This window comes from Eurosta solidaginis, chromosome 1 (assembly GCF_040869045.1).
Source record: "Eurosta solidaginis isolate ZX-2024a chromosome 1, ASM4086904v1, whole genome shotgun sequence".
In the NCBI taxonomy this organism is placed as follows: Eukaryota; Metazoa; Arthropoda; class Insecta; order Diptera; family Tephritidae; genus Eurosta; species Eurosta solidaginis.
In genome coordinates this window covers 315,381,267-315,408,099 of record NC_090319.1, presented here as the reverse complement: position 1 = coordinate 315,408,099, position 26,833 = coordinate 315,381,267, and the positions used below count along the sequence as shown (strand labels likewise).

Here is a 26,833-nt window from a genome sequence, read left to right as displayed (position 1 = left end):
AATAATACACCTAGAATGTTGAAATTTGACGTGTGGACTGATATTGGAACTCTTGATAAAAATTTGAAAAAAATTTTTTAAATGGGCGTGGCACCGCCCGCTTGTGATAAAATTAATTTTACAAATATTATTAATCATAAATCAAAAATCATTAAACCTATCGTAACAAGGTAATGGTTTGAAGAAAAATTAACGAAATCGGTTAAGAACCACGCCCACTTTTATACAAAAGATTTTCAAAAGGGTCGTGGACGAATAAAATAAGCTATATCTTTGCAAAAAAAGAGCTTTGTATCAATGGTATTTCATTTCCCAAGTGGATTTATAACAATAAAGGGAAAAACTTCAAATTTAAAAAAACGGGCGTGGCACCGCCCCTTTTATGTCTAAGCAATTTTCTAAGTTTCAGGAGCTATAACTCGAAGAAAAATTAACGGATCGTAATAAAATTGGGTACACAAATTTTCCCTAGAATAGGAAATATTTCTAGGAAAAATGGGCGAGATCTGTTGAAGAACACGCCCACTTTTATATAAAAGATTTTTAAAAGGGTCGTAGACGGAAATAATAAGGGCTTTGTATCAATAGAATTTTACTCTCTAAATTGAATTATAACATTAAATTGGAAACACTAAAATTTTTGAAAATGGGTGTGACACCGTCTATTTTATGACTAAGGAATTTTCTATGATTCGGGAGCCATAAGTCGAAAAAAAAATTAACGGATTGTAAAAAAATTGCTTACGTAAATTTGTCCTATAGCAGGAAATATTTCTAGTAAAAATGGACGGGATCTGTTAAAGACCACGGCAACTTAGATACAAAACAAGTTTAAAAGGGTCGTAGACTAGAATAATAAGCTATAACTTAGCAAAAAATAGTTTTGAATCAATGATATCGCACTTATCAAGTTTTATTGTAAGAGGAAATGGGGAGACATTTTTTTAAACGGGCGGTGCCACGTGTTATGTAGAAAAGTAATTTATCTGAAATGAAATGTACAATTGAAGCTCACGCTGAGTATATAATGTTCGGTTACAGCCGACCTTAGACACCTTTACTTGTTGTTATTGATATTGGAGAAATATTATAAAGTTTACAAACAGCGATGGTTACTAGGACATGTTTTTGAATTTCACTTCATCATCAGTTAGCTTCTTAAGACCTGAGTTTTTAACTCGAAATCTCCAATATTCATACCTTATACTAGTGCCCTGCAAAAATCGTTGGACCATGTGGTTCACTGGAGTACTTACCATTCTACTTTACTGTAATGCAGCGATGGACCAACTCATGTTTCTACACGAACATGTTGTAAGCCGATCATTGCTCGTTTTTGACGATTGTAATCACTGCACGATGTTTATTGGACTGTGGGTACTTCATGGATTACTCTGATGTAATGCGGAGCTGGAGTATATGGTCCGGCCCTAGGACATCGCAATGTTAATTGGACCATATTTTTTGTATGAATTGTGGTTAATATTGGAGCACTCGCTTGGTCCATAGCGAGTACTCCATACATGCATGCGTGGAGTACTCGCGATTTTTGCAGGGTGTAAAGGCAGATGCATGTATCCACTCAGCCATGTGAATGCTCCACTGCTCGCTTTGCGATTGGTCTCTAAGTATTACCTTTTTGTTGTTATTCCTTTAAAAACCATTAGGCACATACTAATTCTATATGTTTTGAAGCCTTATTGTGTGGAATACTTATAGGCGCGCTTTCAAAAGCTTAGTAAAATCGGATTTTTGGCAGCGCTTTATAAACAATGCTTCCGCTGTTCAGCGGGTCATTCATATGACTGAGTGGATGAAGGCATTTGCTTTTACACTAGTATAAGGTATCAATGTTGGAGATTTCGAGTTCAGTACTCAGCTCCCGAGCAGCTAGCTGATAAAGAAGTGAAATTCAGGAACATTTATATGTTTTAATTCATTCATGGAAAAAATAAATAGTTTTCATTTACATACATACATGCATGCATACATACTTTGCTTTTTTATGCATTTTTGTTTGTTTTTTTTTTTTTTTGTTTTTTTTTTATGCAAGGATTTATTTGAGCTCTTCAGTTACCAGTGCGCAATAACTTCAACATGACACAAAAGTTAGAGAAGGATGGAACTTGGCCGATAGGTTTCGCCAAAAAAATTAAGCTCAGTGAGCACTGAATGATACACAAATCAAACTGAGTAATAGATAAAGTGAACTGAAGAGTGAAACTAAAATGTAAAAAAAATCTAAATCGAATGGAAAATCAATAACAGCAAAATGTTTTCTAAAATACACACACAATGCAAATCTGTCATGAGAATGCAAGCTTGATGCACAAAAACACAACTTTGGCACATTGCACATTTAAGCTTTGTTTTACAAATTGTTTATTTCATTTCGGTGCACAGTTGTGGGCGTGCCTACGCTTGTGGTGAAACTTCAATTGGAATTGCTGAAGTGTGTATACTTTCAGGTTTTCGTTATCTTGCGTTTTTTCTGATATTTTTCAATCAGAGTTGGGAGATAATGCATTAATTTTGCAATTTATTAATTTTGTATAGCCATGCCTTATTAAATAAATTACGTCACACAGATTTATCGATGCTTCTAAATGGATCGCAGAATTAATGAATTAAATTTTAAACCTACATTAACGCCTGTCAATCAAATACCCCGCCGTCTTCATTATAATTGATTTATCGTCCTTCATCAACTTCAATAATTCGAAGTGAAGGGTTTGCTGTCTCACCCCTACTTAATGCATTTATTCTCAAAATTGTAAACGAGGGTTTCGGAGTGTCATGATTTTTAGCACTTTATTCCAGTAGGTCAGGATAAGTTGAACTAACGGGTCAATAAAGACATCACTTATTCTGTATATTTCCACAGTGCTACCATTGTTTATTTTAATACCAAACGTAGAAACCGCTCTTGGCCAATACTAGTAGTTTTCTGGGACCTTGCTTTGAGACCTAGCAACTCTGCCGCACATAATAGCTGGAACCTTAACCTAGCGAGCTGAAGACACGAGCAAATAACGTGATAAATCGCTTCTTCTTGCAGCTCGCACTTCCTATATCTGCTTCTACTGACGAGTCCTAACTTATAAGCATATGACACCAGAAGGCAGTGTCCAGATAGTGTGTTCATCGTGAGGCTTAATTCTTCTCTCTTCAGAGATATCAGCCACATTGTGAGTCCTGTATAGTATGATCTTAGAAATTTAACGGTCCCTCGCTTCATGGATCATATCTCCGTTGGAGATCGAAATATATTGGAACAAAAACAACAACAACTTGTTTAATTTATTGACCTAGAGCCAGTTTGAAGAAATAATTGGAAAATTAATACTTTTTAATTTATTCATGGAAAAAGTAAGTAATTTTCAATTACATACATACATGCATACATACATACTTTGCTTGTTTATGCATTTTTGTTTGTGTTTTTTTTTTTTTTTTTCTTCTATGCAAGGATTTATTTGAGCACTTCAGTTACCACTGCGAAATAACTTCAACATGACACAAAAGTGACGCCAAAAAAATTTAGTTCAGTGAGCACTGAATGGTACACAAATCAAACTGAGTAATAGTTAAAGTGAACTGAAGAGTGAAACTAAAATGTAAAAAAAATCTAAATCGGATAGAAAATCAATAACAGCAAAATGTTTTCTAAAATATACACACAATGCAAATCTTTCATGAGAATGCAAGCTTGATGCACAAAAACACAACTTTGGCACATTGCACATTTAAGCTTTGTTTTACAAATTGTTTATTTCATTTCGGTGCACAGTTGTGGGCGTGCCTACGCTTGTGGTGAAACTTCAATTGGAATTGCTGAAGTGTGTATACTTTCAGGTTTTCGTTATCTTGCGTTTTTTCTGATATTTTTCAATCAGAGTTGGGAGATAATGCATTAATTTTGCAATTTATTAATTTTGTATAGCCATGCCTTATTAAATAAATTACGTCACACAGATTTATCGATGCTTCTAAATGGATCGCAGAATTAATGAATTAAATTTTCAACCTACCTTTACGCCTGTCAATCAAATACCCCGCCGTCTTCATTATAATTGATTTATCGTCCTAACTTATAAGCATATGACACCAGAAGGCAGTGTCCAGATAGTGTGTTCATCGTGAGGCTTAAGTCTTCTCTCTTCAGAGATATCAGCCATTTTGTGAGTCCTGTATAATATGATCTTAGAAATTTAACGGTCCCTCGCTTCATGGATCATATGCAACTCCTATCTCCTTTTGATGTCTCCCTAAAAGATTGGCACGTTTACCGCCGACTCAGTGAGTGCTGCATTCTTCTTTCCAAACTCATCAGCCTTTTCGCTACCTTCTATGCCTTTATGGCTGGGAACCCAGTATAAATGTATGGTCCGGCATGAGCAAAGTTTTTCCAATCCTTCTTTGCATTCCAGGAAACTTCCTGATGAAGTAAGATGTAAGATTATTGCCTTAATCGCCGCTTGACTATCTATATATATACATATATATTGACGCGACTGCAGCTTAAGCACGCTTCCTCAATAATGCCTGCTGCTTTCTTCACGGCTATAATTTCCGCTGACAGGCAGTAATCTGGCAGCGTTGCAAAATATTCTTATTTATGGATCGACACAGTAAAAAGCAAACCCGACACTTTCCGTTAATTTGTAATCATCGGTATACACGTGTGTAGTATGTTCCTCCGCCTCGATTGTGGTCTTCAGATCTGACTCGATGTTCAGGCGCGGAACCATATATACCGTTTTCCCGATATTAGATGCCTCTATACTGCTATGGCCGTACGGGCTGCACTCAAGCTTCCGAGGCTTTACGCCTTGTAACAGTGGCTAGCAAGATGTTTTGGCTATATGGTCTACTGGCGAGATGTTTCGAATGGCATGAAATTCCACTATCGGGGTGGTTGTTAGGCTCCCATTATGCTAATCATTGATAATCTGCGAACCCCTCTAGTGGTGGTGGTGGTGGTGTTGGTGCTATGGAGTTTTTGAAAGCCATGCTGATCATTTGCCAAGTCGCAAGTTTACAATCAAATAGGGGAGTAGAATGGCTTCGAATGTCTTTGCTGCTGCTGCTACAACGTTAGCTGATTTACCAGGTTTTTATAGCGGTACCACCCTAGTTTTTTTCATTTCTCGGGGATGACGACTTTGAACACAGACAGGTTTAAGACATATGCTAAATATTTGAATCGCTCATTACCAAGGTTTTTAAGCATCGGCATGGCTATACCGTCTGAGCCTTCTGTGTTGAATGTCTTTCCAAGTTTGATGGCTTCATCAACCTCTGTGGCGGTGATAGTAATATGAGATGCGCTATGTTTGTGTTTGTGCGTGTCTGATGGCCTGCCGTTTAGATTTGTCGATCGAGGAATGCACTAAATATTGCCGGCAAAAAGCGCTCGCACTAAAAGTAGTCTTTTCCATTTATACAAAATCAATGCATTATTTTTTAAATCTTCATTGAAGTGTTAATACATTCATACATTTTCTCCCATCTCTGCGTGTCTTTCAAACAGATATTAAAAGGAGTCAATAATGAGGTTGCACACAGTAATGTTACTCATACGCCCAGTATATATGTAAAACTTAGCCAACAAACACAGGGCTCGAATCGTAACATCCGTGATCGTATAACTCGTAACGTAAAAACATGATTTTTGGATTATGACATACGTGAACGAACGACTTCGATCGTAATTTTGGATCGCAACATACGTGAGGAGTGACTGAACGTACACGTTACGTTCCAATTTCATTCGATCACAAACCGGCATTCGTATACATACAAATTTCATGAAAAATGTAAGTAAATTGTTGAAATATATGAATAAATAAAATATAATAACACATTTCAAACTCTTATTGCAAAATTTGATTAACAAAGATCGAATTCAAACAAACTAAAACCAATCCAAAAGGAAATAATGGCGGATTTCATGGCGAGACACCCAGGGCAGGCGAAGAATAATCTTCCAAACTCTGGAAACGGCAGAATTACCTCCAATAGACTTTGGGAGGAACTTTCTAATATCTATATATGTATTGATAGTTGATTGCCAATATTTTGTAGGTGCGATCACATATATGAGAATTTTTATAATTGTTTTAAAAATGTTTAATAAAAATTTTTATTAGCAACTTACAATCATAGCGTTGATCCTGTGGTACCCTTTACGATTGAAGTACATGTGTTCGTTAGCTATAGGTTTTTGTAAACCAATATGTGTACCGTCCATACATCCAATCACTAAAAAATTAATAACTATATTCTGTAATTTCACAACAATTATTATTGAATTTACCTCCAGGTATTTTATATTTTTCCACTAACCATTCTTTACAGCTTTGGGATTCATCTGGTTCAAAGCATATACATTCCGCGCACAGCTTCTTCTCCATCTCGGCAACAACATGTGATGTCAACTTCGAGACAGTGCTCTGGCACATTCCTACTAAATAGTCACTACCGACATTGTGCTGGTAGCCACCGCTAGCAAGAAGTGAAAGCGTTACTGCCAATTGCAAAATTTGAGGAACGGCTTTGGCATCGGCTTGCTTCAAATTTAATTTCTCCAGAAGGTAACTAAAAGCTTCTTTAGTTAAGCGAAATCTCTTCAAGAATCTGAAATAATTTTTTGTTACAAAGAAATAATACATAAATGATATGCTTACGCTTTGTTCGATAAGTCCAATGGGTTACTGCGTTCTCTTAGCCGCCTCCGGACAATTTTTTTCATCGCCTTCGCTATCGCTTGAGCTCAAACAAAACAATTGGATCCATCGTAATTATTTACTTTATTTTTTATATTTTTTGCAACCAATTTGACAGTTCAAAATCTATTGTAAGCTAAAAATACAATCCAATCTAATGTGGATCGTAAAAATTATTGTGAATTGAAAATAAGTTAAGTTCCGTTCGCTATCGTATGTTATAATCCCATTTTGTTTATACGTAATTTTCTTTCGTATGGTTACCGATCCGTGATCGTATGTTACGATTCGAGCCCAGATTGTGACATCCTTAGTTACATTTGAAACTCGGTAATGCACAAGTGCACTGCTAATATGTTTGTATGTATTTCTCTGTATAACACTTTGTCATTTGTAAATTGTTCACATCAAGTATGCTCGATTGTATTTGTGATGTGTGACAAAGTGCCACCGCGTCTGGCGGTTTTGTGAAAAATGCATTCACAATACAGTTCAGTTGGCATTATCCCTTCAGTATGTTTGAATGCACGTTTGTGCACTTCAGTGCAATTGGAAACTTAAAATCAACTCATGCACCAGTACATACATAAATTAATACTTTTTGCACTTATACGCCTATAAGAGTTTTCTCGTCAATAATTTTTGCCATTTTGTTGCCGTTTGTTGCTTTTGACGTGGGAATTGATGGGTTATTTGTTTTGTAGTCATTGTTGTTGTTGTTGCAATTGTGTAAATCTACTGAAGTTCTTTATGCTCATTTGTTATTCCTAATAGGCAAACTATTGCTGTTGTTGGTTGTTCTTGGGAAAAATAATTTCTTTACAGAGTAGAGTTACGAAGTACAATGGAATATCTTTTTTTCCACTTATTTAAGATAAAACAAAAATTCAGTGTAGAGTAAGATGCCACCAAGACACAACAGTTTGTGCTGATAATACATTTGATAAATGGGATCACCTCTCTCATAAGCTGTTAGTGTTGTCTTAGTTGTAGTTCGTTCTGCTTAAAATAAAATAAAGTCGAGATTCCGAAAGGCAGATAAATTTTCGCTGAGAAGCTTTTCATAGTAGAAATACGATTAGAATGTTTGCCAAAACACAAACACAAGGCGATATCTACATTCGTAGATTTCTGACATTGATGAAAATAAATCAGTGTAATAATGCAAGAACAAACCCTGCCTCCGTTGCTTGATTGATTTGGTTATGTGGCAGGAGAGGTATATTGAAAAAAGGATGAACATTTAAAAGTAATGTAGAACAAAAATTCTCCAAGGGGTGTCAAAAAATCGTCTTATTATAAATCACATGGAGATAGTCTCGCCTCACTACAAATATCCCGTTGAGTTTAAATAGTAGATAAGCTCCGTACCCCTAATAACTTTGAGTCCTGGGATTCCCTCAAAAAAGGTGTTTACAAGATATTTCAATCTTCTATGAAGGTGATCTGACATCTCTTTTACCCTTGAAAGATATTGACTGTGACATTGAGTGTTGTGTTCATACTTTTGAGATAAGATTGTATGGTGACCACATGCTCATATAGACTTTATGAGAATGTAGCTGCTTCCACGTTTAGTCAGCTTCGATAAGGCAGTGCTGTAGTGCAAGGTTTTCAAGGAGCTTTTTATCTAAATCCACTTTAAAACCCGATTTATGCTTGTCACACAAATGAGAAATGCTCAAAACTGATTTTTGGAAACTATGGGCAAGTTCCTAGTCTGGCTTACAAGACCGAGAGTCTAAAGAGGTGTCTGACTATCAGACAAGAAGGCTGAGCAACATTGATAATATTTGTGCAAAGAAATGGAAATAATCTGTATTGCACAAGTATATCTGTGCAGATCAGACTTGTGGCTGTGAACGTGGCTGAATGTTTTTTAAAAATTCTCGCTCTCTGCTCACGAGCAATTTTTTATTCGTCCGGGAAAACTAAAATGGCGATGATTTGAGTATACGCTTGAACTTTCCAATCGTCTCTAGTAGAATGATACGCTTATACTTTTTTAGAGTCCCAACTACTGAAGAGTAAGACTATTCAGAATTAGTTGTTTCTATAATAATGAAATCGATTGGTTATATGTTGCTTATTAAGGCCAGAGTTTAGTTGGTAGCTAATGTGATCGCAAAAGAGTCATATTGTCAAATATTACACTTGCTTTATGTATGATAAGAACGGTCGCATAACCACTTTGTATATCCATGTCATAATATCTCAGATCCCGTTTGTTTTTTATATACCTTGGCAGCAAATAGAGTCTCGTATACCCATTTGCTTTGTCGCAATACCAGCATTACCTCCTTGGCGGGCAAAACCAATTTGATGATATTGACGATTTAAAATACATAGCATCCTACATATTTTTAGATTGGCTTGATGTGCTATTTCCACTCCCTCCCCTTTCCCTCTCCGACATCGTCTACTACTCGAAATCTCGAATCGTGTGTCACACCTCAATTTCCGTTTACCTATCAATCTCTTCGTGCATTTATCGTTCATCCCAATGCTTTCCGTATTCTCGATTTCTTCTTTATCTTTACGCTCGTCGCTAAACAATTTCTCCTGCTTTCAGTATTAATTTCTCTTAAGTATTCCTTTTAAGTTTCTTTTGACTTTCCCTCTCGCTTCTCTGGCCCTCTCCTTACATCCATGTATACACACTTCGTCAATACTCATCCACACTGCCTGTCTCAGCCTCATATTTAGTGAATGTTTTATAAGTTGCTGCTTCTTCATTGCTAGAGCAAAATACTTCCTTAATTAAATCCGAACTGAGATGCTTCCGATTTCAAATGATTATAATTTAAACAATATTGACGTTATGGTAATTCCTTTTCTAGCTCTTCTGGAATGGTCATAAGGGCCACTAATAATTTCCCAAATGGACATAAGGTCAATCACTTTATTTAATACGTCCATTATAAATATTTTAACATCTAGTGAATTTACAGTGTTGTTTTATCTTTTTCTTCCGAGTAACCGAAGAAATTTGTGTTAAAATTGAAAGAAAAAGTTGCCAAATTTAGAAACAAGTTTTTATAAATCGAATAAATTGTATGTGGCGCTGCTTTTCCTTTATTCTGGATTATTGCAGTGAAAAAAGGTTAAAATTGATACAGCAAGCAGTTCTATGAAATAAGACCTTATAAGGAAAACAAAGAATGCATTTCATTAACGGAAATTGTCCAAAAGGTCGCAAAGGTCATTTTTTGTGAAGCTTGCCTCACATTATTTTTCGCGCAAACAAAGTCTTTATTTTAAAAAATCTCTGCAAATAATGGACGGCAATATCAAAAAGAAGAATAAATTAACTCAAAAATAGTCAGAAATATATACCTAAAAGAAACAGAATACCTATTAAAAAATCGATCATCCAAAGATTAATCTTTGATAGCTCTGTTCTGACCAAACTCCCAGTCTCTTCCATTTTTTCTTTTTGGTAAAAGTCTAGTTGAGGGTTTGACTGCTAATATGCTACCAAAAATATCGAGAGAGGTGTCAAACGACGCACGGTGGCCTATCTCATGAAGAATTTAGCTGCCCAAAAGTCGACTTTTAAATATACTCCTTGACGTTCCTAGATGTCCACTGAAGAGTAAACAATGTAATGCCCAATACGTAAGCTTGTGGTAAAACTTGGTATTGTTAGCTGTGAGGCAGAAATGGCGAAAACCCTCTTACTGAAGGGAGGTATATGCTATAGTGGCCTAGGTGCACCCGAAACCGGGGGCCCGATCCATAGTAATTCTGGGCGGAACACCGTGAATTTACTGTCAAATATTTTCTTTCCTAACAATGAAGTAAGACAACCACTTTTTGAACAGAAATAAATGCTGTTTTAATTTTGGCCAGCTAGATTGATCAAATACCCCACTGTGCGACGCGTCTTGACATGAGTCTTAATAATCCGAAAGCGGAAAAGAAAAATTATAGCTCTTTCAAAAGATATTAACGAAAAACCAAAAAATTACCCGCGGGTACCTCCGAAACCGAGGGTGGGATCCATAGTATTTTTCTGCAGAACACCTTTTTGCAATTATTGTATATATAAGGTATCGACCCTTGAGAGCATATCGGCTACAATATTATCCGCGCCGCTGATGTGTCGTATGTCCGAAGAAAACTCACTAATGAAATTAAGCTGGTGCGTCTGCCGTGGTGAAAGTTTCTCCCACTTATGTGCATGCGCCAACGGTTTGTGATCCGTGAAACTAATGAAAGCTGTTCCCTCTAAATGATAACGGAAATGCCGTATTGCCTTGTAAATTGCTGTTAGTTCACGATCATATGCGCTATAGCGTTGTTCCGTTGGGGTAAACTCTGTGAGAAAAACCCTAATGGTATCCACTTTTCCTTAACTAATTGCTGTAGCACGGCACCCTGGGTGGGTCCAACCCCGGTTTGGAGGCCGAAACTATATCCGCGCAAAACACTTACGTTCACAATTCTTTTTTGCAGGTACAATAGCATTACAACAACCACATGAAAATCACCAACTTCAACTGCAAATATCTCCGGACAGAGATAAAATGTTTCTTTTGCGCCTTCGGATTATTGTAGTCGAGATAAATACACGTCTTTTGACACCTCTCTAGGAATTTTTGGTAGCAACGGATGCACAAAAAGTATTTTTATATCCATTCGACGTCCATAACGAATATTGGCGCTTATGATTTCAACTTAAATGATACATTAGGCGTAACATTCGTATGCATATAAGTACATATCTATGTATTAGCTTTTATAATACTCTTAAATGTATTAATAAACGAGAAATCAATATTATATATTAATTGATTGATCAGGTATTGCACCCAAGGGATGAATAAACCCCAACTCCTTCATTATTCGGTTCTAATATTAATAGAAGTATTTTTTACTGGGTATGAGTTGGAGAGATGTACAGCACATATATCTCTCATATATGTAAACATAACAGTGAATGTGAGATACAGAGATGTAACAGCAATAAACAGCGCATAATAGTGAGACGTATAAGCACATATATATATAGAAGACAGAAACGAGAAATAAATAAGCAGCTATGACATTTAGAAACGAGTGATAAATAAGCAACTCTTCGGAAAAGTTTAGAGCCTGGGAGAAATTGGTAAACAAGGCGAACTAAGAGTATAAAAGCAGCGCAGTCTAAGCAGTGGTTAATCAATTTGAATTTAACACGCAATACGTGAAGTACGCGAATTATTAATTTGTGAAGCACTACTACCATAGTAGTGTTGCTTATTCTACACCTTAGCGATTCGAACGATAACAGAGGATGCAGAATAATTGACAATACTTAATTCTCGCTACAATATTGATGAAAATTATAAATGAAAATTTATTGACCACCTTTTAACTTTTTATAAGACAATGGCTTAGAATGTTATCACCACCACTAAATTTTGAATTTTTGTGGAAAAAAGATTTAGTGCGCTGCCCAACTATGTGATATGGCAATACTCTTTTGTTTCACATTTTCAAATCGAGCTATATATCCACCATTAATAACTCTCTATCCTTACCATTGATTGTGCAAGTTCAAAAAAGGTTAACATGTATTTCGAATTTACGATTTTTCTTTATGCAATTTTTTTTTCGGCTCTTCCCATTATTGGTTTTATTTTAAATTAATGTTAACATTTTTTATACTCAGTTGAGTAGAGCTCACAGAGTATATTAAGTTTGATTGGATAACGGTTGGTTGTACATATATAAAGGAATCGAGATAGATATAGACTTCCATATATCAAAATAATCAGGATCGAAAAAAAATTTGATTGAGCCATGTCCGTCCGTCCGTCCGTCCGTCCGTTAACACGATAACTTGAGTAAATTTTGAGGTATCTTGATGAAATTTGGTATGTAGGTTCCTGAGCACTCATCTTAGATCGCTATTTAAAATGAACGATATCGGACTATAACCACGCCCACTTTTTCGATATCGAAAATTTCGAAAAACCGAAAAAGTGCGATAATTCATTACAAAAGACAGCTAAAGCGACGAAACTTGGTAGATAAGTTGAACTTATGACGCAGAATAGAAAATTAGTAAAATTTTGGACAACGGGCGGCACCGCCCACTTTTAACAGAAGGTAATTTAAAAGTTTTGCAAGCTGTAAATTGGCAGTCGTTGAAGATATCATGATGAAATTTGGCAAGAACGTTACTCCTATTACCATATGTACGCTTAATAAAAATTAGCCAAATCGGAGAAGGACCACGCCCACTTTAAAAAAAAATTTTTTTACAGTAAAATTTTTACAAAAAATTTAATATCTTTACAGTATATAAGTAAATTATGTCAACATTCAACTCCAGTAATGATATGGTGCAACAAAATACAAAAATAAAATTTGTCTAGGATACTTTTAACGACATAAGTCGAACAAAAATTAACCAATCCTTTTGAAATTTGGTAGGGGCATAGATTTTATGACGTTAACTCTTTTCTGTGAAAATGGGCGAAATCGGTTGATGCCACGCCCAGTTTTTATACACAGTCGTCCGTCTGTCCTTCCGCATGGCCGTTAACACGATAACTTGAGCAAAAATCGATATATCTTTACTAAACTCAGTTCACGTACTTATCTGAACTCACTTTATCTTGGTATGAAAAATGAACGAAATCCGACTATGACCACGCCCACTTTTTCGATATCGAAAATTACGAAAAATGAAAAAAATGCCATAATTCTATACCAAATACGAAAAAAGGGATGAAACATGGTAAGGTAATTGGATTGTTTTATTGACGCGAAATATAACTTTAGAAAAAACTTTATAAAATGGTTGTGACACCTACCATATTAATTAGAAGGAAATGAAAAAGTTCTGCAGGGCGAAATAAAAAACCCTTAAAATCTTGGCAGGTATTACATATATAAATAAATTAGCGGTATCCAACAGATGATGTTCTGGGTCACCCTGGTCCACATTTTGGTCGATATCTGGAAAACGCCTTCACACCACTCCCTTTTAAAACTCTCATTAGAACCTTTAATTTGATACCCATATCTTACAAACTCATTCTAGAGTCACCCCTGGTCCACCTTTATGGCGATATCTCGAAAAGGCGTCCACCTATAGAACTAAGCCCCACGCCCTTTTAAAATACTCATTAACACCTTTCATTTGATACCCATATCGTACAAACATATTCTAAAGTCACACATGGTCCACCTTTATGGCGATATCTCGAAAATACGACCACCTATACAACAACCACCACTCCCTTTTAAAACTCTCATTAATACCTTTAATTTGATACCCATATCGTACAAAAACATTCTAGAGTCACCCCTGGTCCACCTTTATGGCGATATTTCGAAACGGCGTCCACCTATAGAACTAAGGCCCACTCCCTTTTAAAATACTCATTAACACCTTTCGTTTGATACCCATATTGTACAAACAAATTATAGGGTCACCCCTGGTCCACCTTTATGGCGATATCTCGAAACGGCGTCCGCCTATGGAACTAAGGATTACTCACTTTTAAAATACTCATTAACACCTTTCTTTTGATACCCATATTGTACAAACAAATTCTAGGGTCACCCCTGGTCCACCTTTATGGCGATATCTCGAAATGGCGTCCACCTATACAACAACCACCACTCCCTTTCAAAACCCTCTTTAATACCTTTAATTTTATACCCATATCGTACAAACACATTCTAGAGTCACCACTGGTCCACCTTTATGGCGATATTTCGAAACGGCGTCCACCTATAGAACTAAGGCCCACTCCCTTTTAAAACACTCATTAACACCTTTCGTTTGATACCCATATTGTACAAACAAATTCTAGGGTCACCCCTGGTCCACCTTTGTGGCGATATCTCGAAACGGCGTCCACCTACGGAACTAAGGATTACTCCCTTTTAAAATACTTATTAACACCTTTCATTTGATACCCATAACGTACAAACGCATTCTAGAGTCAACCCTGATCCACCTTTACGGCTATATAGCTAAATGGCGTCCACCTATAGAACTATGGCCCACTCTCTCATAAAATACTCTTTAATGCCTTTCATTTGATACACTTGTCATACAAACACATTCCAGGGTTACCCTCGGTTCATTTTCCTACATCGTTATTTTCCCTTATGTTGCCACTATAGCTCCCAACTGAGTATGTAATGTTCGGTTACACCCGAACTTAACCTTCCTTACTTGTTTTTCGTTTGGCCTTGTCTACATACATACCTAAAAATCTTTTCTTTTGTAATCTGTCCTTTGTTTTCTGGTAGCAACATTGCCACATTCAAAATTGTTGGTAAAGTCAACACGTGCATGATGATTTATATGAAAAGTTTGTTGTTTCCTTCACCACTCCGGACAATTTTCGATTCGGTATAACATTCGTAATTGCCGCACTCCTCTGATTTCTTCCAGCTGTTTTACTTTGTGATTTACAATCATTGCTGGATTCCATTGGTTGTTTTTTTTTTTAATAACTTTTTTGTTTGATTTTTGACGTATGAATTTTGAGGGGTATGTTTGTATAGGTATTCGTTTCAGCCATTTAGCATATTGCTATTGGTTTGTCCTGTAACTCTTGCAAAGCCAAGGGACAGTATTGTATCGTAATTTTTGGCAGTATATAATATATTCGAAAGAAAATGTAATAGAAACTTGACGCCTACATGTCAGAAATATTATTTATTTACAAAGAATTTTTGGGTTGATATAATGTGTTCAGAAATTAAGCAGGATTAGATCCACCACGGTACGGAAGCTATTATTTATTTAATTTTGTTTATTTCACCGTCTAGCCTCTGAGCGAATCCTTGCAGAAAGTGAAGGCATTTTTTTGGTTAAGGATTTTGGCGATGCTACGAATTATGCAGAAGACATGGTGGTTGTTGTCTAAAGTAAGAGAGAAGAACCAAGTAGTGCGTTATTTAGAAAAGAGGCGCCTGATTTCGCTCACCTTTAGGATATTATTTGCAAGGCTTCAGTAAAATACCATCGACTCTTTCATATCTCGAGATTGAAAAAGGTGGACAAGGGGAGTACTACTCTGTGTTGGGGTGTTTAGTGCACTGCGTAATTTATTTGGTTGTAGTTGGATCTTATTCTGGTGGTGCTTTTAATATTAGGATGCCATGCTAACCACCAGCAAGCCGCAGATTTGTAGTAAGATAAATGTTGTGAATCCACGCCTGTCGTAGGAGGCGACCAAAATACCAAATAAATTCAAGGGGTTGCCAGCGCAATATATAGCATCTGCAAACCCAAATATCAACCTCACCTATCCGTGGCGAATCTCTTTCATTAACAGCCGAGGCTCTGGCGACGCCGAACTCCTCATGGATCTAGAACACGATTGGAAGAGAAGCTCGGCCTTAGATCTCTTTGGAGGTTATCGCGCCTTACATTTATTTTTTTATTTATATTATATTAAATAATTATACATAGAAAACGAGTAAATTAGAAAATAACAAAGTACATAGATCGTACAGCCGACTATTTCAAAACACATGACGGTTTATCATCAGCGATCCACACATTGAAGGCTTGACGTTTAGTGCATCAGGCCATCAATGCACTATGCAAGTTTCTATTTATAACTCGTTTCCTACTGTTTGCTGTTTTTATTCTTTACAACAAAAATCCTCGTCTAATGAGATAATAGCAGCTCATTGGTGCACTCAATTGACGATGATAAAGAATAAAAACTACAAGCAGAAGGAAACGAGTTATAAATAAAAAGTTATAAATAAAAGTTATAAATAGAAATAACATACTTGGTCTTGAAGGCAACAAATTAATATAATAATTTTGGAGTGTTCTAGAGTAAAGTTCTCCGGAAGATTTTTGGTCCTGTCCGTAATACCGACAGCAAGTATCGAAGGAGGTATAATGATGAACTGTAAGAGCCTTACGCAGTTATCACAAAAGTGCAATTAAACCCCAAAGCCAAGCACTTAGATCATGTCCAACAGACGCGATAAATGTTATCTTTAACCAGCTCTGAAACTCCACACATGCTTTACTGCTACTGCTCTGCCATCAGACTCAGTGAGTCTAGTCTACATCCTTAGAATTTTACTCGATGTAGATTCAAAAACAGATTATCTTTCACCTACATTAAATTTTGATAACAACTTTAAGGTGATGATACTCTCGAAAAGGGATTGCTCAGTCGACATAGTCTGCGACCTCATTATTCTCTGGATTTCAGCAGCATTCTCCAAACAGATAAGTCGTATTCTCCAGCCGTCTTCCAAACTCAGCTAATATCTTTCAATCAGAGCTACTAGGAATATGGAAGATATTTTGCTTGCTATTGGAAAAATCTGTCAATGGTCGAGAAGTGTCCATATTCTCAGACAGCTAAGCAGCCCTTAGGAGTTGTTCTCGCCACTTACGTCTTCTTAGACCATCTATAACTGTAAGAAGTTGCTGCGCAATGCACAAAAGTCAGCGATCATTACTCTCACATGAGTATCGTGTTATAGAAATATATACGACCATGAAAAAGCTGTGGGCAAGAGCGGCAAAGGGCGGTGCATTTTTAGGCATCACATCGATACGCTTACGTCCATAGAAAGTGAAACGCATAACTATTTTAAAAAAAAAACCAAAAACCGCTGCTCAAAACTGGTACGCTATGGGCTCATGTGGGTTCACCAAAAAAGATTTTGCCGGACGATAACCAATAAACAAAATGATTTAAAAAAAATTGTTAAGTTAAACGGTTTTATTGAAAACAATACTTACATGAAGTAATAATAATACTAAAAGCTAGAAAATAATTAGGTAGGTCCTAGGTACTAGTCATCACACTCCTCATCAATCTATGGCGTTGATCTTACTTATTTAATTGGCGCTTAACCGCCAATTGGTCAACCCAAGGGAGTTTTAATCGTTTTTTCCGTTGAGCACCGCCCTCTACCTCTGATTCCATAGACGGGTTCCGATGGAAACACTTTATTGGCCGGAGCATCATCTTTCATTCGCATAACATGGCCTAGCCAGCGCAGCCGCTGCGTTTTAATTCGCTGGACTATGTTGACGTCTGCGTATAGCTCGTACAGCTCATCATTAAATCTTCTTCGGTACTCGCCATTGCCAACGCGTAGAGGTCCATAAATCTTTCGAAGAACTTTTCTCGCGAACACTCCCAAAGCCGCTTCATCTGCTGTCGTCATGGTCCCTGCTTCTGCCCTATATAGCAGGACGGGTACGATAAGTGACTTGTAGAGTATGATTTTCGTTCGCCGAGAGAGGACTTTACTTTTCAATTGCCTACCTAGTCCAAAGTAGCATTTATTGGCAAGATTGATTCTTCGCTGGATTTCGGTTCTGATGTTGTGGCTAGTGTTGATGCTGGTTCTCAAATAAACGAAGTATTTTACTGACTCTTTGCTCGATGACAGCGGTACTTCATTTTGTCCTCAGTCACCATCAAACCCATCTTTACCGCTTCTTTTTCCAGTTTGGAGTAAGCAGAACTAACAGTGCGGGTGTTTAGGCCGATGATATCAATGTCATCAGCATATGCCAGTAATTGCACGCTTTTATAGTATATTATTCCAGTGGGGTTAAGTTCTGCAGCTAGTATAATTTTTTCCAGCATCAAATTAAAGAAATCGCACGATAGGGGGTCGCCCTGTCTGAAACCTCGTTTAGTTTCGAACGGCTCGGAGAAGTCCTTCCCAATTCTGACTGAGCTGATGGTGTTGGTCAATGTCATTCCACAGCCATATAAGTTTTGCGTGGAAACAAAATTCAGACATAGCGGCATATCGTCAGCTCCTTTTCGTGCTGTCGAACGCGGCTGATCAGACAATTAAATAAAAGCGTTGAGCGCGTGAAATTTCTAAAAATGTAAGGCGTAGCATAACCTGATTAAGGTTCAGTTGGTCTTACTTATGGTTTTTTAATAGAAATTTTACGCGTCCAATGCTTTCCTGACAAATTGTTACAATCTAAGTTCTCAATACATAATCCTTCCAAATACTTTACTCGACTCTGCGCCACGTATGCCTGTCCCTCCTCGAACTCCAAAATATTTTGATGTCACTTCTGCTGGACTATATTGTAACGAATTTAGTGCAATTCCTTTTGTTTGCAACCTTCTACTAACGTTCGAATCACTAAGCTGTTGAATAAATAACACCCCGATTCAGTAATGCAAAATGGCCTTTATTAGACTACTTTCAAAATAACACTTCTATTGCTCGCCAGATAGCGTCTTAAATCAAACTGATTGACGTGCCTCTACTGTTGCTGCCTTTTATACTGTCTGGTTTCCTCGTTGCATATTTCTAGGCTTTTCTATTCTAGAATTTACTCGTTAGTTATCAGCTACTACGTTTATAGCTTCTCATATGCGCGTGTATATGTAATATTTGCACAAATTATTGCCTTCTTTTGTGAGCATCTCAGATAAGATATGTGCATGTGTTTGTGCGTCTATTCTTCGCTGCTCGTATGGACATATGGGTAGACATAATGATTGATTTAATGACGTGCATACAAGTCACTGCTTAGAATCGGTTTAGTAATATTTGTTCCAAATATGAGCCAAATCGGACATCATATGTCGCTTTCTATTCATGTATGTATTATGTGTTTCAAATATAGACCAAATGGGACCGCAAATACGGTTTTTTGAATATCTCGATCCTTTCGCCACCTAGCGGCGATTTTTTTACAGGCCGTTTTCTATTTATGTATGTATTATGTGTTCCAAATATAAGTCAAATTGGCTCACAAATACGATTTTTTGAAATATTTCGAACCATGCGCCACCTTTCGTTTTCAAGCTTGTAGCTTATTGGGAAGTTGCTTAAATTTCAATTACAAAATTCGTGCCAGCCAACCAGCCTGTCAAATCGAGCTAAATAAAACCGTTTAAAAAACAAAGAATTATCCAAAATGGAATGAATGGAAATCCCTTTCAACGATGGGTGCAGAAGCTGCAACAAAGAAGGTTGTAAGGAAACGCTCACCCATTTTCTCTGTGAAAGTTCAGCACTGGCAATATCAGGAACTGTACTCTAGCATCTAGAGCGCCATGTAAATACCACTCTTTTTTTGTGTGTCGGCATGATTAGTGTCAATCTTTTTGCTGGTGGCGTAGTTTCACCGATCATATCTTAAGAAGTACTGCAAACTATGAATGCCTTTCAGACCAATGGTTAAACCCCCAATTAGAATACAATATTTCCCTAAGTCTTGCCTTTCCGCGCACAAAATACTTCCAAAATTTCTTCCTTCTTCGAACCGCGCCAAGCTCTCTCCTTGGCACTCCTTCTTTATTTATACAAGCAAAAAACTGTTTGCTTTAATATCTTCATTACAGCTACTGCATTGGATTTCAGCATGTTTACGTAGGTATCTAATACTTGTACGATTTCCGTTGGTACAAGAAGCATCAGAGATTGTGTGCTTCTCTTTCACATACAATAAATACGATTAAAACTGTGGATAAAGCAGTGAAGCGTGAATGGCTTAAAACATAGTTAAATTCAAAATGATTTATAACTAAAGTCAGTCAGTGGTCAGCAGCTGAAGATGCTTGAATTGGCGAGTTAAACCCCCTTTGTGTACCACTAACATCATTAGAGAGTTAGTTGCTTATAAGCAACATGGGACACTCACATACTCACATTAAAGGATGTACGTTTATATATGTAAGTAATTTAGTTTCTTATTTAATTCCTTTCTAAAGATATTCGCTAGATTTCATTCACATTCCTTCAGCTACATTTCCGTTTTATCGTGCAAACAAAATTAATTTATGTATGTATGTAGGTATGTATGTGTATAAGTATGTATGTATGTAAGACTTTTTGCTTCGCCTGGTTAAAGGAAATGCCATTTGTATACCCGCTGTACTTGTACACAGGGTATTATAACTTTGGATAACGGTTGGTTGTACAGGTATAATGGAATCGAGATAGATATAGACTTCCGTATATCAAAATCATCAGTATCGAAAAAAAATTCGATTGAGACATGTCCGTCCGTCCGTCCTGTTCGTTAACACGACACAAGCTTATCTGGATCCAGAATAGATTGGTATTGAAAAAGAGCGAAATCGGATGATAACCACGCCCACTTTTTATATATATATAATTTTGGGAAACACAAGAAACCTTATTATTTAGTAAATAATACACCTAGAATGTTGAAATTTGACGTGAAGACTGATATAGAGACTCTTGATAAAAATTTGGAAACCTTTTTTTAAATGGGCGTGGCACCGCCCACTTGCGATAAGATCAATTTTACAAATATTATTAATCATAAATCAAAAATCGTTAAACCTATCGTAACAAAATTCGGCAGAGAGGTTGCCTTTACTATAAGGAATGCTTTGAAGAAAAATTAACGAAATCGGTTAAGAACCATGGCCACTTTTATATAAAAGATTTTTAAAAGGGTCGTGGACGAATAAAATAAGCTATATCTTTGCAAAAAAGAGCTTTATATCAATGGTGTTTCATTTACCAAGTGGAATTATAACAAAAGATAGGAAAAACCTCAAATTTTAAAAAATGGGCGCAGCACCGCCCCTTTTATGAATAAGCAATTTTCTAAATTAACAGATCGTAATAAAATTGGGTACACAAATTTTCCCTATAGCAGGAAATATTTCTAGAAAAAATGGACGAGATCGGTCAAAGACCACGCCCACTTTTATATACAAGATTTTTAAAAGGGTCGTAAATGAAAATAAATAAGTTAAATCGTAGCGAAAAATAGTTTTGTACCAATCGTATTTTTATTTTTCTGTTACATCTTTATTTTAAAATAAACAATAGAGAAATCCCCTGAAATCTGAAGGAAACTGCATTATTACCCGCTTGGTGTAATCCTCTGTATCCTTTTTGCTTGTCTTAAGCGAAAAATAGTTCAGAATAGAACCATATGTATATGTATTATTGTGCAGCCTTGTAGCACTATTAAGCACACAAAACAAACAACAACAGCATTTGAAGTGTACAACTGGGTATGTAATGTTCGGTTTCACCCGAACTCAGACTTCCTTACTTGTTTCGTATCTCTTCGCTAAGACAATGACGTTGCGCGTAAGTGGAGCGATTGGATTGCCTGAATGAGACAGAATAGTACGTAATGAAATAGAATGCGTCTTAAGGATTTTATGATCTTAACTTGAGAGTTATTTAATTTTGCATGAATGTCAAGTATGATAATTTTAGTTTTACAATTTGGAATTTTATCAGTTGAATAAATGATTGCACACTTCAGATTCAAAGTTGACAAATGCGTTACGATGCGCACATTCTAAATTCGGTGATTAGTACACTGTGGGGCAAAAGTATTCTCCCTATTGGAACTCTCCACAACAAATGACGCCAACGGTCAAAAAGCGTATAATAATTGTTTCCCGCATGAACTTTTTGGATTATTTCTGGGCCGAAAGACTGCAATTGAGTAAAAACTGCGACGTTTGGGCATTTATTTTGAAGAGGCTCGGACAACGTAATATCTTCACAGGAATGCCCCCCTCGGAACAGCCGTTCTGCTGAGAATTATGATGCTATTACCCAAGATGTCGAAGATGAGCCTAGAACACCCATTCCATAGAGCATAAACCGGCAGGACAGCTAATCGTACTGTAACAAATTTTGGGAAATTCTGCTTATTTTGCATCTTCTGCTGACGTTTGAATCTCTGAACTGTCGAACAAATAATCCCAATATTCAGTATTGCGAAATGGTCTTTATTTGGACTGCTTTTCAAATTCAATTATACTTCACAGCGTGTTTAAATCAAACTGATTAGTTATTCGCACATTTCCCCCAAGGTCTATACTTTTCAAGAACATGCAGTCTGGAACAGTTGTATCTCATGCTTGGTTATTTAGCTATATGCGTGTGTATGTGTGAATATCAACGTCTGCTCTTACTTGATGACTACATATGTTTATGTTTTAATCTACTGGTTATATGTGTGAAATAGTCTTCGTCGCCTTCTATGTACGTGTGTAAAAGGCTTACTTTTATGTGTTCATGTACACAAGTGTGGCTGCTTGTTTTATTGTTGTTGTGCATTTATTTAGTAGCAGCATAGTTATGAAACGAATGAAAGAAGACGCTCCGACCAAGAAACTGCTTCTATCGGCACCCGCCTATGGAAGCAGAGGTGGAGGGCGGCCTCCACTCCACTGGAAGGACCAAGTGGAAAACCATCTAAAATCCCTTGGTGTAACCAACTGGCGCCGGTTGGCAGAGAAAAGAAGCGACTGGCGCGCCTTGTTGGACGGCCATAACCGTCTAAACGGTTAAGCGCCAATTATGTAAGTAAATAAGGATAGTTATGTATATAACTGCTAATATTGGTCACAATATCAACGAAGAGGAAATCGTTATTCCATCGAAAAGATTAGTTCGATTTTCATTTAAGTAACTACGCGAATTTCACGTCAACATTCTTCGGGCTCTTGAAACCATTTGGGTGAATATTCGCGAAGACTGCGAGAACCTATTGTCCGAAGATAAGACAGGAGTGATAAAAAAGGTCATAAAACGTGCGCGTATGGTCATAAATTATTATTTTTTTTTTTTTTATTTATGGTCATAAATTCTGGCGGCGGTGACTTGATTGAAAAACACTTGATGATTTCCTTTGCTCATATTTGTATCTAGAGATCGAGTTAAAGACGTGTTAATATATGTAATTAAGAGCTTAAGACGACAGTCAGCTGGTATGGTCTGCATTGAAAAAGAAATGCAATGACCAAAGAGCGATGCTTGTTGCAATCTCAAGAGTTGGTGGAATTTTTTCGTGATACGAGGTCGCGCGATCGATCTCTAAGTCGTATTTCAGAAAGCTATTTTAAATGAAACTCAACGAAGGACTACGAAAACGTGAAATGTAGTAAAAAATATATACATGGATTAGCACAAAACTACCGGGAAATCTTGACCCGGTGGTGTACTAGAAAAATTTTGATAGCGGCTGGATGATAAGAAGAGAGGCATCCCTGAAGTTTCAAATATTCCCATTTCTCTGATGTCCCTATTCCGCGTCAAATTTTTCCGCACCTTTTGTGCTTCGCTGTCCTGTATAAATTCCTGTTTGGGGCAGTAATTTTTTCAAACTCAGTAACTCTATGGGTCGAATGACTTAACTTTCACGGCATCACCTTGGAATATGTCCAAAAACTTATATCTTTAGGTATGGGTGCAATCCATCAATCATATTGCTATCGAGGGGCACAGGTGCTCTCAGGCAACTTCAAGGAACATCATTTCACTGAATCAACGTGGTTATTACTAAGTGTCAAAGTGTTAAAGCACTTGATCGATTCAAACGTATAGAGCAAGATTTTATGGAGATTACTATAAGTATGATCAGGCTAAGTCAGATTAACAAGTAGAGCACCTTCCTAGCTACCCAAGATGAAAAGTCGACTTGAACTGCAAATCTTGGAGAGTATGTATAGATTCGTGAGAAACTTTTTATGTCCCTCGAAGTCATTGACCAGCAATTGGACTACTAAACACATGACCTGACAATCCTGGTTTGCGGCTATGCATTGAACACTGTAAGCATTTTTTACAAGATAGATGGATATTTTCATATGGACTAATATTCGAAAGCTACAAAATTGAAATCGTAATTGCGGAGTATCAATGTTTTTGCCTGACAAGTTATAGTAAGTTGAAATTACACTTTTGGAAAGTTTTGCAAGAGTACATGGTTAGAAGTACCCGGCCGCCTTTTCCTGTTTCCTACCTTGACTTTTTAATGTACCTATATGAAATGGCGTACCAACCGATGCCAACAGAAGTTCAATACAAACCCCAAATAAATGTTCCCATTGAAAGTACTTAAGGGCTACTATGTTTAAAAATGTTCACAATATACCCTAAGCCAAAAACTGGTGCAATCAAGTGTGGTGGTCAGGAAACTCCTAACCTAACTTTCGACTGATTTTAACCAATTGTATAAAAACAAATAAAAATACAGGTAACTCCGAGTAAGTTAACTTCTGCAAAAGTAACCGGTTCTTAACAAGTACCTGAATCCGATAATAGACCAGTTCTGGAAAAGTGGCTTTAAAGAACCCGGATCTGAAAAAGTATCCAGGTCTAAAAAATTACCCGTGTGTAAATACAACCCTGGGCGCAAAGAAGTACCCAGTTGCAAAAAAGTAACCGGATCCGAAAAACTACCCGGTTCTGCAAAACAACCCGGGCTGAAAAAATACCCGACTCTAAAAAGTATACGATTCTTAAAAAGTACTCTGACCTGAAAATTTATCGGTTCTAAAACCAGCCTCTGATGGATCAGGCGCTTCGATATGTACATGCCTGGGCATCTGCCATTGAGTTAACCGCTCACGCCGAAATGCGGATATAGTATTATTTACAAAGAAATATAAGATCCCTAATTTAACTAAGCCTAAACTTGGAGGGGTAACCCTAGGAATTATACTACATAGATATTAAGTTGTCGTGCAAAGTCCATGTGGAAGAGAGAGCGAACAAGGCCCCCATGGGACTGAAGGCATGCAAAAGAATGTTAGATTGCACGTGATGCCTATCACCCTAACTCTCACATTGGGTATTTAAGGCAACGTGGTCCTTGTTTAGTGGAAGCCACACAAAAAACTACGTTTACCAAAAAACTCCATCCAGAAATAATTAGGTCCTACAGTCTGCGAGATTACTGCAGCGTCTTTCAGGCAGAAATTATAGTCAGTAACAGCAGGTGTAGGAAGTGCGAGCTGCAGGAAGAAACGGTTGAGCACATTCTGTGTTCATGTACTGCGCTTGTGAGGTGGTTAAGTCTCCAGCTACAATGGGCGGTAGAGTTGCCAGATCTCGAGGTAGCAACTCAGTCCTAGAAAACTTCTTGTATTTGCAAAGAGGACGGAGTTATTCTATAACATAAGTCCTGGTGCTCAATTGAGGTTTTCCAGTTTGGTGGTCAAACAAATTCTAGTATCACTACAGATACAGTCTATGTGAGGTGCTTATTGGCCCCACAGTTCAATATAACTCAATAAACCATTTGATAACAAGGTTTTTTATACAATATTGTGGCGAATATGGGCATCACTATGCTTTTAGTAAATAATCACAACAAAAAAACAGCAAGTAGCCACCCTTATGTAAATGTACACGTTAAAGCAAGCAGACACACTTACATAGAAGACGACGAAGAATATTTCACACATATAACCAGCAACTTAAAAAAAATAAATGTAATGCGCGATAACGAAGAGATTTGAAGCGGAGCTCCTCTTTCAATTTGCGTCATGCCACTTTTAATATTTCCTACAAATTGGCGGGATAGGACCTACATATTTTGTGCCGTCAAGGTAGCTTAGTTTTCACTGAGAGCTTTTCATATCAGAAATACACTTGCTTGCCAAACACTGCCGAGGGGCGACCCGGCTTGGAAAAATTTTCTTCTAATTGAAAAAACTTGTTTCTAAGATTTGGATGTTACTTTTCCCCGGGCGTGAATCCAAGATCTTCGGTGTGGATGGCGGAGCACGCTACCATCAAACCAGCAGCTTAAAACAAAGCAATTATCTCACATAGACTAAGAGCAGAAGTTATTACTCACACATACACACGCATTTACCTAAATAACCAAGTATGCGATACAATTGTTGCTTGTTCGTAAATAGTCTAGATCTTAGGAGAAATATGCGACCAAGGCAACAGAGAGTATAAAAGCAGCGCAATCTGAGGAATAAATATTCAGTTTGATTTAAACTCGCTATTATTTGTGAAGTATAATTGTGAAGTACTACTCACAAAGTAGTATAAATAAAGACCATTTTACAATACTGAAAATTGGAATTATTTATTCGACAGTTCAGCGATTCGAACATTAACATAAGGTGCAAAATAATCGGAATCCCGCAAAAATCGTTACAATATGTTCTATCATCTATAATACCCATTTCTCCGCTTGAACCACACCTGATAGAGTATTCAAAAATCACCTCTCTGAAAAATCGAACTATTAGTTCTGTTGGCTTTGTTAATAGCTAAATTTAAACTTGAATTCAATAGCCAATATTTGGACTTATTTCGGTGTCGTAATAAACTTTTAAATTAAGGGCTGCTCACTGCGAAAAGTTTAAAAATAA

At 37.0% G+C, this 26,833-nt stretch overlaps 2 long non-coding RNA genes across 3 annotated transcripts in view; one reads left to right on the top strand and one right to left on the bottom strand.

Annotated features, from left to right (window-relative positions):
- The window catches only part of LOC137237679 (uncharacterized), a 480,678-nt gene that overhangs the window by 366,591 nt on the left and 87,254 nt on the right, over positions 1 to 26,833 (top strand). The window contains exon 4 of one of the 2 annotated variants that reach the window (XR_010949007.1): positions 11,187 to 11,502. The exons of the other annotated variant lie outside the window; for it this stretch is intronic. This is a non-coding gene — a long non-coding RNA (uncharacterized lncRNA). Of the gene's footprint in view, positions 1 to 11,186; positions 11,503 to 26,833 lie in introns of those variants that run through there. 2 annotated transcript variants of the gene reach the window in all.
- The window catches only part of LOC137237680 (uncharacterized), a 94,476-nt gene that overhangs the window by 20,782 nt on the left and 46,861 nt on the right, over positions 1 to 26,833 (bottom strand). The window lies entirely within an intron of this gene.